Here is a 16,422-nt window from a genome sequence, read left to right on the forward strand (position 1 = left end):
ATTGAATATCACTTGCATAATTCACTTTAGAATTAAAAAGTACATAAATGATTTCTTATGAATATCCTTTACTCTATACACCAATCATAGCGGGAACAACTCAAATACTCCATTAAATTTGTATTTGAATGACAAACAAATGATCAAATCTTAGTGAAGATTTACGGTAAGAGCCGAGATTAGAACCTAGTACGCAGCGGCGGATTCAGGATATGATCAAGGGAGGGGCTAAACCATAGGTTGCCACTTTATCCAGTGTAAAGCAGGATTGAAGCCCATTTTATCCAGTGTATACCTGAGCGTCAAGTGGGGGGCTGTAGCCCCTATAGCCCCCTCCTTGGATCCGCGCCTACTAGTAGGGGCTACGCTTAATTCCCAAATAGCTATTCCCAGGTAAATGGAAGTTTCCTAATGTTCTTCCATGAACCATATTAGTATTTTCCGACGACAAACTAGGAAATGAATTGCACCAGCAGACAAAGATTAAACCTAAGGAGTGAATTACCTTGAAAAGTTTTCCATTAATTTAAGAAATAACCGCAATTGAATAGAATAATTACAGTTGGATTAGGTGGCAACCATGCTGATGCAAGTAAGGAGGTCAAGCAAGTTTTATTCTTCCCTTTTCGTCGCCCAACGAAACTCCCATTAACAGAGAAGAGGAAAAGTATTTCGCAGTAAAAGCATGACGTCAGCCTGTTGATTATAGTAGAACAACGAAAATCCCCTTATTTCCGTCAACGCACAACGTGTGCTATCAAGAGATACACTATTGTATAGAAGACAATACTATTCCAAAAGGTATAAATTGCAACGCAACGGAAGTTTCAGCGACAAAATAGAATCTTCCTCAAGGTTTCCACTTAGAAGCAATTGTGATTAGGATTCTCAATATATTTCGACACAGTTATGAATTCTGTAAGTACATTACTTTGTTATTACATAATCTTATTAAATTTATCATTAGATTTACTTAGATTATATTTTGTATTTTTTTTTTTACTAATTTCTCATGATTTGTTTAAGATTGTGTTTATAAAAATGATAATACAAGATTTTATATTTGGTTCCAAATGAGACAGAAGAAAACGTTAGAAAGTCAAAAGCAATGGCGACTGGGACAAGTGGTCTGTATCAAATAGACCCCTATACAAGTATTAGAATAGAAAATACAAGTGACTATTTGTATTTAATTATTACAGTTAAGGGAAACACGACGTGCTAAATTGAAAGTTAAGTACCTACAGAAAGAGCGAAAAAAATTGAGAAGTAATAAATGTCTGTTTTGTGGGTTGTTGAATAAAAGGTTTTTTTTTTTTTTTTTTTTTTTAAGTGTCGTTTGGACCAGGGCCGTTTGGGGATGACGGGCGGAAAGCAAATTGCGGAGCTATTGATGTACGTGATAATTCCATATCCATCATGAATAAATTATTTTATGCTAACTTTGTATTTGTCATATTAATGGCAGTAATATCTCACTATCAGTGCACTTTGCGACATAAATAGTATACAATCGTAAAGATATCTTACTAAATGATGACTAATCTTTAAATATAATTACGAAAATAAATTTAGAAATATTAAATTGGTTACTTTTCTTGAAAGGATATAACTAACTCGTTTCTTCTTTCTCCGGGCTCCTCTGTTGACATATTTTTGAAAGTTTGTTTTGTCTCTCCTGAGGAAAAATAATTTCTTGACCTAAGCCCCTTTGACCATATGCCAAAGAATTACGGTCTTAAAACGGGTGTAAAGCATTTTTCATGAAACAGCATGTACGTTGTTTTCACTATGGACCCTTTTGGATAGCATTAAAATTAGTCAGATACCACATCATATATTTCTTTTCTAAAGAAATCGTGTTTACTGCGGATATTCTTCAATATCGCATGAATTTTCATGAATGTTGGTGTACAGTATAGTTAATGATGAAAATATGATTTTTTTCAGTTTTACATCTTACAGTTATGCTCCTTAGGCTAATGGATACGGATGATTAATGAAACACAATGATTGTCAAATAATTGACTCAATCTAAGTGTGGAGGGAAACCAGAGTGCCGCGAGAAATCTCATAGACACAGTATTATCCAGTACAAACTCACATAGTTTGGGATAGAAATTTTCATTAGAGTTTTCCAATAGATTCTACTGTTTAAGATTTAAAAACAGCCATGGCTGATACTTCTTTTGAAGATTTATATTCGTCTCAATACTTGGAGCTTCCACACAGAATATGGAGATAACTTATCCACTTTTAAAAACTACTGTTAATTTTATATTTTTTTTTCAGATTTTCATAAATAAAACCAGCAATATGTGTCTTACTTAAGACTTTCAAATTATCCCTATTGCTTGTGGTAGAAGTAAGTCTGAGGTGGTTTCATCTGTTCGAAGAAAAATATGTTAAACCATAATTTCCATTGAAATATATATTGCTACTTATATGAAACATAAGAAATGGTTTTGTTGAATTTTCTTATCGACGGACCATGTTGCTTAAGGTTGGACTGGATAAAGAATTATCGGTCAATGCACTTTTAGTTGTTTCAGTGTAACTTTCATAAAATGTTTCCGATTTTATAAATAGTGTTACCCACGAGGCGATAAATTACTCGCCTCGATTCTCGTTTCGAGAAAAGAGATGAGTCAAGGTGAAGTGTACTGTTTTAAATTCGAGATGAGTTTAGAAATTCTCGAGTCTCTTAGATAACACTAGATCGAGCCCCAATTTCTTAGATCTCAAACATTGATTTATGCTTCATGATTCACAAAATAAAATCCATAAATTAGTAAAAGGATTTACTAGCGAAATGAAGAGTATTTATGAAAGTTTAAAAATATGCAAGTTATTACACAACATACATAATTTATAAATGTGGTTTAAATGTTGGTATATCACTTCCTTCCTGGGCCTCTCTGACGCAAAAGGATTCTAATAACTTTTACACGAAATTAGGAAAAGCACAGTACAAAAATTTTGTAGGGCTTATATAGGAATTCAAAAAAACGAAACTTGTGGTGGACACCATCGTGTCCGTGGGTTTTCTTGGGGTACTCCCGTTCCCCTCTCACATTCTCATTCCACCAATTCTTCCATCATCATTCACTTGCTTTAACCCTTTTAGGATTTCCACTTTTTGAGGCAAATTTTAGACTTTCACTCAAACAACTACTGCTTCCTTACCATTTATGGCAAGAACATGGTTCATATCTCGTTTTTTTTTTTTTTTTTTTTTTTTTTTTTTAAGGATAGAGCGTACCACTTGCTTGTCCGTATTATACACCAGAAACATGAAATTTGGGCAAAACTAGGAGATTTTTCGAAAAAAAATTCGAAATTTTTGCGCTCCTCTGGCCCGGGCCTGAGTTCACATAAGGATCAGATTTTTTTCCTGCGTCATTACTATTTGGCCTAGAGTCATGGTTCAAACGTCATTTGTTTCAGAATAGCAAGCCCATTCCAACGGTATAACTCACATGTCCATACCATACACTTGAACTAGAAAAATCGGAAAAAACGGAAATTTTTCTGAAAAAGAAAATCACCTCCTGGGAACACTTGTGCCACTCGGGCTCGGCTCCGGTTTCGCGTAGGAAACTCAAAAAATTAGGAAATACCCAAAGGTGCACAGAATCCGCATGCTAAGTTTCAATCCGATATCTTGAAAAATAAAGGCGTGACGATACTACGCCATGGTAAGAAAAGTTAGGAAAAATTCTAAAAGGGTTATTCATCCGTCTCGCTCCTAAAAGTCATAATTGTGGGGTCTTAAACTGAAAGATTTCATTTCATTTTTCAAAGAAACGAAACGAGGAAAATTATTCGAGAATTGAGGCGAAATGAAACGACACTTCTAGAAATTTTACGAAACGAAACGAGAAAGTTATTTCTCATCTCTTCTTATCTTATAGGTACCCTTATTTACGAAACATAGTGAGTTTCCTTGGGCCTTTATTTCTTGGCATCGAAACCGGTCAAGGAAGCTCCCGGTTCAACCGCAAGATAAGTTATAAGGTCTAACAGTGCAAAAATATATTTATCAGTTACAAGAAAAAATTAATTCATTTTGTCTCCTTTGTAAACAATAAGGATATATATGAGAGCACTCACAGCTTAAGGGGGCAGACTACTAAAAATTATACAAAAGCTAAATAAAATATTCTTTTGTCCGTTTTTCGTAAATGAAAAGAGATAATGTAATGTATCTTACTATAGTAATAGATAATGTTATTCTACACCCGAAAATACGAATCAAAAGAATTTTCAGTGTTGTCATCCGCAGAAATTACAGTGTGACCAGAATTTGAATTACCCAAAAATGAAATGAAATCTTTGAGTTTTACGTCCCACGGTTAGGCTAAAGGAGACGGTGATGATGAGAGATGAGTGAAATGGTGGAATGAAGAAAGTGGGAAGAAACGGGAGAACCCCGAGAAAACCCACGAGCACGGTGTTTGTCCACCACAAAGTTCACTTGGCGGGGGCTGGGATCGAACCCGGGACCCCAAGCCCCAGAGGTGAACGCTCTACCACTGAGCCACCGCGCCCCCCTAATTACCCAAAAATATACTTTAAGACAGCGACTAGAGAAACGAACTCAACGGTAATTGATGACTTATTATGTTGTCTTGGTTCCTTGTTTGCTATTCTTTTAAAATAGTATTTGTATTTATTTTGTACTGTTTATTACAGAATAAATACAAATATTATTTAAAAAGTAGTTGACAATTAACCAAGACTACATGATAAGCCATCAATTGCCGTCGAGTTCATTTTTCTAGTCGCTACCTTAACCTAGATTTTTGGATAATTCAAAGTCTGATCACACTGTAATTTCTATGGATGGCAACACTGAAAACTCTTTTGATTCGTATTTTCGGGTTTAGAATAACATTATCTATTATTATAGTAAGTTACATTTCATTATCTCTTTTCATTTACCAAAAACGGGCTATTTTTTCAAACCATTTTTAGTAGTCAGTCCCCTTAACGTGGAATCTGGATGACTGTAGTAAGTTCGATCTCTTCCCATCGAAAATGGAGCAAAGGGTATAACGAGGGACATAAAACTAGAATTTTCATTTCGGAAAGAAAGCCTATAACTCCCTCTTTGAATTTAATGATTATGAGAACTACTGTATCTTCATACCTACAATCAAGGGTGGATCCAGGACCGACTTCTAAGGGGGAGGGGGGCGGTGGGTTGTCATACTGCTACTTTTAAGGGCTCCAAACTTTGGGATGGGTTTTAATTATATATATAAAATAAGGAAACTTCCTCTTCTGGGGGGAGCGATCGCCCCGAACGCCCTCCCTGGATCCGCTCCTGCCTACAATAGTATATTTTTTGGGGGAGGAGATATCAGAAGCAAAATACATAAATCATGGACAAATCATCGATCATTGATAATAGTATCGTGTGATTCCCAAGAAAGTGGAAAATAAGTGGATGAATGCGGAAAATAACATCCACCAACAGAAGGACGCACGTTTTGCCCATGGAAGTCTTCGTGCATTAGATATTATTCTCTGATTAGCTAATCTCTATTTTACCGCAAGAGCTGTTCATATGATTCTAGGACAGATGCAGGGTGAAATCATAAGGACAATCTATAGCACCTATTGGTGCTTCTTTCCTTCCAATTACTTGTCTAGTGCGTATAGTCAAAGATTCGATCGTTATCAGCATCACTGGAACTAGTCCTGAAAACTCCTGATGTGGAATACGCCGGAGTTCCTATATCGTGTTATCGTGGATGTCCTGGTCAGTATCAAACCATTTCCCTTTTAAACTGAATTTTCGGTGTAGAGAAGAGAAGACTGTCACGCGGAGCTAGATCCGTTGAGTAGGTAAGATGTGTACTGCAGGTATTGTTTTTGGTCGAGAAGTTGGACAGAATTTACAAAGTGTGACACGAAGTCTGTCATGATGCAAAAGGCCACTGTCTAGATATCTTCTTGTCTATATGTTTACGACGAATGTAATCACATCTCCTTATTGCCAGTTTGGCAAAGTGGAACAAATTCGTGATGCATAATACAGATAATAAAGAAACAGTCAGTAGTACATCGAACCGGAATTAGATTTGGGCATAGTTGATAGGCAAACTTAAAAAAAAAAAAAAAAACCGTAAATACTTAGAATTTTCAATTAACCTCTTGCGTTTCAAGTGTCATTTTCCTATGTGCGTGCTGAAATACCGGTTTCATTTACTGTTAAAAGATTGTCTAGACCGTTATATAGTGCATAGTTATTGTGCGCGCCTGAGGAGAACATTCACATCACTGAGAAAAAAATATTGCATTGTGGAACGTTTGAACTGAAAAAGAAAAATTCTGATGTTTTGAAGGGATTTTATGTTGCTTCAGGTTGGCAACACTAACTGGAGTTCAAAGACAAAGGTTTTCCTTTTCCGATCACGAAATAGATCTCGAAGTTGCTAATTTTTTATCGTCAAAACAAACACATGTGTGTTATTATTGAATACTTCCTTAGGCATGCCATCTACTAAAACAACATTTTTTTGTTTCTTTTTTCTGTCAGTAAGGTGCTGTCACCTTAGGAGAAGTAGTAGAAATAGTTTTGCCTAACAAATCTGTTAACAAATTTCAGCATTTCCAGGGTTAATACGACCCTAATACGATTTTCATGACATCTACATGGATGTAACTTGTACGCAAGGCGTGCGGCAAGCTGAAAGTTTGAGGGAAACAGCAGCTATAAAACATGATGAATATGATTTTTTGATATGGTTTCAATGTAAGAATGAGTTTTACATCAGTGTAGTTTACACGAAGCTGATAAGAATATTACTTCCGGTTTCAATATTAGATCTTCATAAAGCAACAATATATTTAGATACAGATTTATTTAGGTTTCCAAGAATATATTCCGTTTCTGCCCGTATCCGTCTATTGAAATCACCAGTGGCAGCTCGGATCCCTGTAGAACAAATATCAAAAAGGTGATCATAGAAATATTATTGGTAGGCCACATGCGTCAACTGAGAAGCTTCCATAATCCACCGTCTTGCAGTAACCTCTTCGTCTTCACGTATAATTTTTCTAACTTGATATCGTCCATTAATTGTGGTCTCCTTTGCCCTCTCACTGTCCTTCCTGCCACCATACCTTCTAGCACGTCCATCATGATACAGTTCCTTGTTAGCCAATGTCCCAACCAGTTTCTCTTCTCTCCTCCACCATTTCCAACACCCTCTCATTTTTTTCCCCACTCGACCCAACTAATTCTATCCATTCTTTTCTACATTTCAAAAGTTTCCAGTTGAAATCGAGAGATTTCAATATTGATCTCATATCATTTGAAAATCGACAGTACATATACAATATTTTATCAAAGTCACTTGTTTGTTATGTTTTGTTTTGTTTGTCATAATTCATTTTATTTTCCATCTCAAATGGTAATCGTAATTGGACTGTCTCCATCATGGACAAAACAAACTATAAAAGAAAATAGCCTGATAAAAATCTTTTGATTCTTCGTCAACATGTCTTCGAGCAAAATTTGAACACACGGGGTTGAACTGACCTTTAGTATATATTGACATTTCATTCTAAAAGAAAACTTTTGAGTGATATTTAAAATATAGGCGTATTATTTGTTGCTAGTTTGTTTTGTTTTATACTCGCCCTGTACTAGAATAACTACGGCGTGTGAAATGCTACTTTAAATTTTAAAGACTTCCAAATTATGCTATGCTTAGACCATTGAGATAATATAAACGATTAGAGATGCCCTTCGCTATGTCGCAGTGTTGATTCGAGCTTGCTCTCGATTGTAGCGTTCGATTCGAGATATCGTCTCTCAAGATTGCGAATTCTGCAAGTTTCAGTCAGCTGATATGCACAATGACCCTGCGAAACTGTCAGCTAGTAATATTTTGGTCTTTGTACCTTTCAGAAAATATTATACTTACTAATGGTACACATATGTTGGGCTAGTTATCTACACCAGAACCCTGCACGGGCCGGGCACGCCCGTTTGGCCCAGCGGATTACCCGGTCCGGCCCTGCCCATTTCAAGTAATATCAAACTGGACATTCCAACCGGGTCGGGGACATTCCAGGCCAGACGCAAATGCTATAGAGCCGAATCGGGCACACGTATTTCTGGGCCGAACCGGGCCGGCCTGGCTCGGCTCGGACACTGTGAACGACGGATCGGAAACTAATGTTGTCAGCCTATGTTAATCGTAATGTGTTTGGGAAACTAACTCTTTATTTATTCAAGACTGTAAAGTACTGTACTACTACTACAACTGCTACGACTTCACGTCAGAGTTGACATGTCTGGTGGTACAGAATTTACCTTCTAAGTACAGAAAAAAACGGAGAAATGCTAGTTATTTTGGCCGGTCTGCACAGAATGTGAACCGATGCTTGATATACTCGTGGGTTTCTCGGGAATCTCCCGTTTCCTCCCACTTTCTTCATTCCACCATTTCACTCATTTCTCATTATCACCATCTCCTTTAGCCTAACTGGCATAACCGTGGGACGTTAAACTTAAAGATTTTATTTTATTTTATTTTATTTCTTTTTCTTTCTTTTTTCTTTTTCTTTTTTCTTTCTTTCTTTCTTTCTTTCTTTTTTTTTTTTTTTTTTTTTTTTTTTTTTTTTTTTTTTTGCTACCATTATACCTCGGGGACCGAAACCGTGAACTTCCGTGTTCATAAGATCAGTGCAATTTCTAGTAATGTTCAATTAGCAAGGCAAATACCAAATGATGTTACATGTTCCTGTATTGTTTATTGTATGATACTAGAAATATAACAAAATATAATGATCAAATAAATCACCAAGACGCCGGGGTCGATTAGGTATTCCTGGAACGGTGGCTCAATGGTTGAGCGTTCACCTCTGGTGCATGGGGTTCCTGGTTCGATCCCAGCTCGCGCCAAGTGAACTTTGTGGTGGACAAACACCGTGTGCATGGGTTTCGTCGGGGTTCTCCCGTTTCCTCTCACTTTATTCATTCCGCCATTTTATTTATTTCTCATCATCGCCGTCTACTTTAGCCTAGCCGGCATAAGTGTGGGACGTAAAACTCAAAGATTTCATTTTTATTTTTTGTTTGTTTTCGTATTATTAGTAATAGTAGTAGTGGTATTCGCTGTCGTATTAGAATAGTAGTGAGTAATAGTAGTAATAGCAGTAGCAGTAGCAGTGGCAGCAATAGTGGAATTTGCACTAGCGTTCGTAATCGTAATAATAATAGTAATATTGGCGGTAGTAATTCTAGTGTTAGTATTACATACGGTTTAGCAGTTTTACATCTCTTCTCTGTTACTCGTAACGCACTAATGAATATAGTATAAGACTTTTACGTCCATGAGTTGTATTATATAATAAACATGGCTGGACAGAGCAAGCACAGATAACAAATAGATAGACAGAATAAGGATATAGAAAGCAAACCTTGGGTAACTTTTCACACGATTTTCCCATTCCAGAAGGACAAATAGACATTGCAATGTTACGACGAAGCATTTCTTATTTTCCGTTGCATATTGAAGGATTGACTTGACTTATCCGACTCAGGCCGGTTTCGTCCAGCCCGTTTGTGCTCTGCCCGTTTCCGCCCGGCAAGTTTAGGGTCCGACTCGTTTGTGTCAGGCTCGGTTAGAGCCCGGCCCGTTCTCCGAAATTCGGGCCGGGTCCGGTCGAGCCGGGCACGGAATACAGATCCAGCCGGGCCGGGCCGGGCTGTCTTCGGGCCTGGGTTTGCAGGGCTCTGATCTACACCTCTGTCATATATTGTATTACTTATGTGGTTTTTCAGCTCTCTGCTCTTATGGTATTTAACTAAGCTTAATCCTTTCAATGGTGCAAATGTAAGCGAAGTGGAAGTTAAGAAAATCTGTGGAAGGCGAACAAGTGCCCATAAACTACCGTAGATTTTGGACAATACCAAATGCTACAACCCTTTACGTTATCCGCTCTACGCTTTACGATACTAAATCGGAAATTATTATTTTAAAAGGTAAATCGTAGCGCCTGTGATTTTTAACTAACAAATTCCACCAAAACAAAAATAATTATATACTACATACGGAATATAAATTTTCAATTTGGTAGAACCGTCTGCTAAAGTGAACGTGAACCCATCTACAAATTTACTCTTTTTGTACAGAATATGGATAAATAACGTAGGACGTGAATGAGAGATAGGCCTATTGTTCCTTTTAACAGTCAGCGAGGATTATTTTATGCAGTAATTGCCATCATTAGCAATTTTTAACGTAGGCAAAGTCTACTACAACCAAACAGTTGCCTTGCCAAGGTGTCACAGGACACTTGTACGTTACATAATTTTGCAAAATTTCCAACAACTTATAAACATATTATTATTATTATTAATTCTTCTGCCTTTTGGCAGGTCCTGGGACTAGTGAGGTTTTCTTTGTTTTTTTAAATTTCTTTTCTTCTTAATTTTCAGTTTGAACCTGGAAATGTTTCTTCCATGTTTCTCGATTTTCAGCTTCCTCTTTTAACTCTCAATACTTTCTTCTATTTTTCAAATCATCGATCACTTGCAAGGATCTTTTGATCACTTGTGTTATTCTTCTTCCTATTCCTCGCTTTTCTTCCATCTTTTCTTCTATGGCAGTATGAAGAAGGCAATTTCTTCCCAAGATATGTCCAATCCAATTGGCTTTTCTACGAAGGATAGTGGCTAGAAGCGTCCTTTTCCTCCGTTTTAAAGCGTCTTCGTTTGTTACTCTTTCTGTTTATTTTATCTTCTCCATCTTCCTTCAACGCCATATTTCGAAGCTTTCTGAATATTTCTTCTCCGTAATGTCCAAGTCTGTGAGCCATAAAGCCCAATGCTCCAAATATAGCACTTGACCAATTTCTTCCTTAGTCCAATATTAAGGCTGCTAGTTAAGAGTGACCTTTTCTTGTTGAATGCCTCTTTGGCTATAGCAATTCTCGATTTCATCTCTTTGGTGCAGTACGCGTCTTTCGTCAAAATACTTCCCAGATATTTGAAATTGTCCGCCTCCTCAAGTACTCTTTGTTCTACTCTGACTTGTAAGAGCGCATTTCCACGGGATATTCTCATGACTTTCGTTTTTTTGATGTTGATTTCCATTCCTTTCATAAACATATAGTTGAATAAATAAGCACACTTAATAATAGTTTGACAATTCTCTAGATAGAAGTCTTTACGAGCCTTTTGACAGTGTAAATACAATACACATGCCTATTCACCCAATGATATTACAAGTACACAACCTCATTATATTATCGTGACTATTGCTGGGTAAAAGAAGAAAGAAAATTACCTAACTTTGACATATGAAATTCCAAGGAATGTTGCTTTTGTTGTCTTACAAATTTTCCGAGGAGCACAGACAATCAACAATAAAACAGACATAAGTTACTATGAAAAACACCTCTATATCCTATTCCAATATGGCGGATCAATTCGATATATGCTTGTTCGATACCATCAAAGATCTCGCATCAGGCCATCTCTAGTTGTTTATATTATCTTAATGATTTACACCTTATATACGGGAAGTTTTATCAAATGGCTGTATTCGTTTGTCCGATTGTTGACAGGTTTCGCAGCACAAAAAAAGTAACAGTTGGTAAAAAGCGATTTTATTCGAATCAAAAAAGATAGATTCGATTTTATTCAACATCCCGAAAAGAGGTTTCAATCTCCTCCCTAAAATCCTCTATTACCATCAGAAGTAGTAAAAATGAATTATTTCAAGTTTCAACTTTGGTTACCATAAATGAATAAAAACGGTCATAGATATCAAGAAGCGATTGCATGATATCAATCAACGCCGATTAGAATTGATTTTATTATGGTCCTATATCTTTACTTAAACCGGAAGTCTTAGAAAACCTATATCATTCTGGTTTTCATATTGATCTCCATAGAGCATATGCTCAAAGGGCAGCAAGAAATGGGTTTCAGGTATGGATTCAGCATTTCAGGATAAAGTTTCATCTCGACAATTTATTCCTTTCTCCGAATCCAATGCAAATCTTCGATTTCTAATTTCAACGCTTATCAGCACAGATAAAATATGTAACAGATACCGAGAAGCATTTTTTTTATGTATTCGGTAGTACAAAAGTAGGTACCGTTTCTGAATATATTCCTTTATTGCAATCCACAGTTCAGAAATCTACCAGCATTTTCAATTTCAGATATCTGCCAGCACTTTTAGTTTCAGATATCTACCAGCACTTTCAGTTTCAAAAATCTACTAGCATTTTCAGATTCAGAAATCTACTAGCACTTTCAATTTCGGAAATCTACTAGCACTTTCAGTTTAAGAAATTTACTACTACTTTAAGATTCAAAAATCTATTAGCATTCTTAGTTTCAGAAATCTACTAGCACTTTCAGTTTTAGAAATCCACCAGCACTTTCAGTTTTAGAAATCTACTAGTACTTTCAGTTTCAGAAATCTATTAGCATTTTTAGTTTTAGAAATATACTAGCACTTTCAGTTTCAGAAATCTATTAGCATTTTTAGTTTCAGAAATCTACTAACACTTTCAGTTTCAGAAATCTACTAACACTTTCAGAAATCTACTAGTACTTTCAGTTTCAGAAATCTACCACCACTTTCACTTTCAGAAATCTACTACTACTTTCAGTTTCAGAAACCTACCACCACTTTCAGAAATCCATCAGCACTTTCATTTTCAGAAATCTACCATCACTTTCAGTTTCGACAATCTACTAGCACTTTCAACTTCAGAAATCTACCAGACCTTTCAATATTTCAGAAATTTATTAGCACTTTCAGCTTGGAAAATCTATCAGCACTTTCAGTTTCAGAAATCTTCAAGCACTTTTAGTTTCAGAAATGTACAAGCACTTTTAGTTTCAGAAATCTACCAGCATTTTCAATATTTCAGAAATCTATTAGCACTTTCAGCTTGACAAATCTATCAACACTTTCAATTTCAGAAATCTACAAACACTTTTAGTTTCAGAAATGTTCCAGCACTTTCAGAAATCTACCAGTACTTTTAGTTTCAGAAATCTACCAGTACTTTCAATTTCAGAAATCTACCAGCACTCAGTTTTGGAAATCTACCAGCACTTTCAATTTCAGATTAGCACTTTTAGTTTTAGAGCTCTACCAACACTTTCAGTTTCAATATTGATCTCAGTAGAACCGAAACAATAAGAGAAAGCGACAAATTGATGTTTGATATGTGTTTGATGTACCAGGAATAAGTTTCACCTCAATCTTCATGTCTCTATTCAAGCAGGAAGTAGTAAAACCTGATATAACTTCTGTTTTCAATATTGATTCCTATATAGTAACTATTATAAGAGATAGCAGGAAAGTGTTTTTGACATGGATTCAGCTTCCAAAGAACAATTGCCATCAACTGTAATCGAAAGTAATCACCTATCACTTCTGGTTTTAGTATTGAATTCACATACTTTGGAAGTCAACTGTACCTTCACAATGTGTGTGTGTGTGTGAAACATAACTCATTAGTTTTTAATGCATAATTTATTTAATGATATTGCTTATGACGCTAACCTTAATATTACTTTCCCATTTTCTTTTACTTTCAGATTACGCTAATTATGTTTTTGGCATTCACTGTGATTGCCACTGTGTCCTTCGCCAGTCCTGCTACTCGTCAAAAGATTAACGTCCTTACAGAAGATGAACCTGAGCCTCAGCCAATTAAATACAAGGACCAAAATGATCCTATCTTTCAACAAGATCCAGTGAAGATTGAGCAACATCAGATTGCATGGCATCTAAACGGCACTTTATATCGCCCGAAGCAAGTCATCAAAGATAGGAAAGCATAACAATTTAAATACAGTCATTATAAATATTATGCACATCCTCATCGTACATTATTGTAAATTATCGTTCAAAATAAATTATCCACCAGAGTATGTATATCTCTAATATTAATTTATTTACCTTTTTTCCATTCAGTTTTCCACATAATTTTCTGTTGTCTCTTCGGTAGTGCAATTAAAGGTGGAAGTTATATGATCTATTACCATATCTAGTTTCAATGTTAATTTCTATTGAGCAAAACAACGAGCAAAAACAGTGGTTTTTTTATATTAATTTAGTATACGAAGAAATCATTCCATATATAGGCAGATAAAATCACAGATAACGGAAGAGAGATTGTAGGAATGTGGTAAATAGTTCATGAATTACAGAACGGTGGTGGATCCAGAAGTTAAAAACTGAGGGGAACAGGAGCACTCTGATTAGCAAACTAAGAAGACCTCAACAATTTATCCCTCTACAAGCGAAGTTGTCTTCATCGCCTCTGTGACCAAGTCGGAAGAGCATGCGACTACTGATCCAAAGGTTGATGGTTCTCGCCCACGTTGGGGTACATTTTTTTTACTTGTTAAAAGTATTGTTTAAACTCACTAGTCGAGTCAGAATACGGTTTGACCTCGGCAAAATTGCAACCTTTTGTTTTACACCTGTATTTTGTTTAGGTACCTCACCTGATGAAAATATCCAAAATCCGACAAAATCGGACCACGGGAACACCCCTAAAAACGGTTTCAAAATGGCGGACCATGGTTTTTCGAAAAAATAGTAAACCTTTACGTTGGCGGCTCTAGTAGCCCTCTTAATTCACACAGACACATAAATGATACCTCGTTCAAACGCTCATAGACCAAAAATTCCAAATAAGTGACTTTTGTACCCATCATGCCTAACCCGTAGAAGAAGAAGAGGAAGAAAGTTGATTTTTTAAATTGATATTTCTTGGACCCTGGCAATACTGTACGTCCTCATACGCCGGCAGAAAACTTCCTCCGCGTAGACCAGACATTGGTAACAATAATATTAAAAATTGAAGGACGTAGGTTCAACAGTAAGTGAGATAAAAATTCGTAACCGCGGACCGAGGAGGGTCACTGTAAATTTTTTACTGTGGTCTAACTTTTGTTTCTTAGATCTAGCATCCTCCCTAATTGTCATAGAAACATGAAGTATACCGCGTTGGAAAGCTTATGGAACCACCTTACCAACGACGTATCGTTTGTGCCCCTTGTTCCCAACCTGTAGAAAAAAGAAGAAGAAGAATCCTTTAAAAAATTGGGAAAATCTACACTTTTACCTTTCTTGGGCTCGGGCAACCCTGATAATCGTTCTACGTATGAAAGAATCTTGTTTCTTTCTTTAAATCAAAGGCCACTTTAATATAAGTACTATACATAAAACAAAAATATTCTTAAGCAAAAGAATGGGAATAACGAAAGACTTTGGGAGGCAAATTACACATCTACATCGTCATTGCCTACGCTAACACTGTCCTCACCATATTCGTTTAAACAGTTAAAGCATTCAGTTTCTTGGCATACACCACAAACAATAGCAAATAGAAGGTCATACCATAATACAGTGTACAAGACAATGCGTTTTATAGAAACATAACACCTATATATAAAGCAAATATATTCTAAAGCAAAAGAATGGGAAGACGAAAGACTTTGGGAGGCAAATTACACATCAACATCGTCATCGTCTACGCTAACTCTGGCCTCACCATATTCATTTAAACAGTTAAGACATTCAGTTTCTTGGCACACACCACAAGCAATAGTATATGGAAGGGCATGCTTTGTGCATGTACAATACGTTCTTGCACACCCGGTAGCGCAGTTGCAATGAACAATAGTGAGCAAATTCCATGCCCATCAAACACGATAGTTGATGTGCCATATTTACGAACCGTATACTCAGCAAATGATGTAGCGATATTGTCGTATGAACTGCCTTTACACCATGGCAGTCTATGTAACTGAGATCCTCCGTCTAAGACATACAGAATATTGTCTGGCTCCGTTTCCTCAAACTGTGCGGTTTGCTGCTTGCTGAACTCGAGTATCGCATGGGCCACTGGAGCTTTGTCTGAATTACGCATCATGCTGGGTGACTCAAATAAAGCTGGTGGGTAGGCACATAATTCATGCGCTAAGGTCTCTCTAAATATGTGCTGCTGCATTAGCAACAACTAACAGTCTTTGAAACAAAAGATTCGAATCGACGGAGATATTGCTGCTGATTTTAACACTACTCGGGGATGCTAGAGTTTTGACTTTATCTGCACGTTTCCACTTCACAGTGAACAGGACTTTGCCAGATAGTTTCTTCGCAAGCTCTTCTCCAACTGAAAATAAATTATGGACGTTGACCGAGGAATCCGCTGTGACGCCAGTGGCAATGTTTCTCAACGATTTGTCTCCGTCAAGTGGTGAAATGGGCTACAGTCCTGGAAGAATGCGACGTATGCCACTGATATCACGTGACATTCTTGACGTTTCGGCTTCTTTATGTTGTTCGCTAGTGAGATATGCTGTATGAGTAAGAGTTTGCATCACCAGATTGTACTCGGAGCATTCTGGCATTG

General features: G+C 36.6%; 1 long non-coding RNA gene across 1 annotated transcript; it reads left to right on the forward strand.

Annotated features, from left to right (window-relative positions):
- The first annotated feature begins 614 nt into the window (after positions 1-614).
- Positions 615-13,931, forward strand: LOC145684831 (uncharacterized). Its single transcript, XR_014131406.1, has 2 exons — positions 615-918; positions 13,592-13,931. It is a non-coding gene; the product is annotated as an uncharacterized LOC145684831 (long non-coding RNA).
- The last annotated feature ends 2,491 nt before the right edge of the window (positions 13,932-16,422 follow it).

This window comes from Thermobia domestica, chromosome 5 (assembly GCF_964235325.1).
Source record: "Thermobia domestica chromosome 5, izTheDome1.hap1.1, whole genome shotgun sequence".
Classification (NCBI taxonomy): domain Eukaryota; kingdom Metazoa; phylum Arthropoda; class Insecta; order Zygentoma; family Lepismatidae; genus Thermobia; species Thermobia domestica.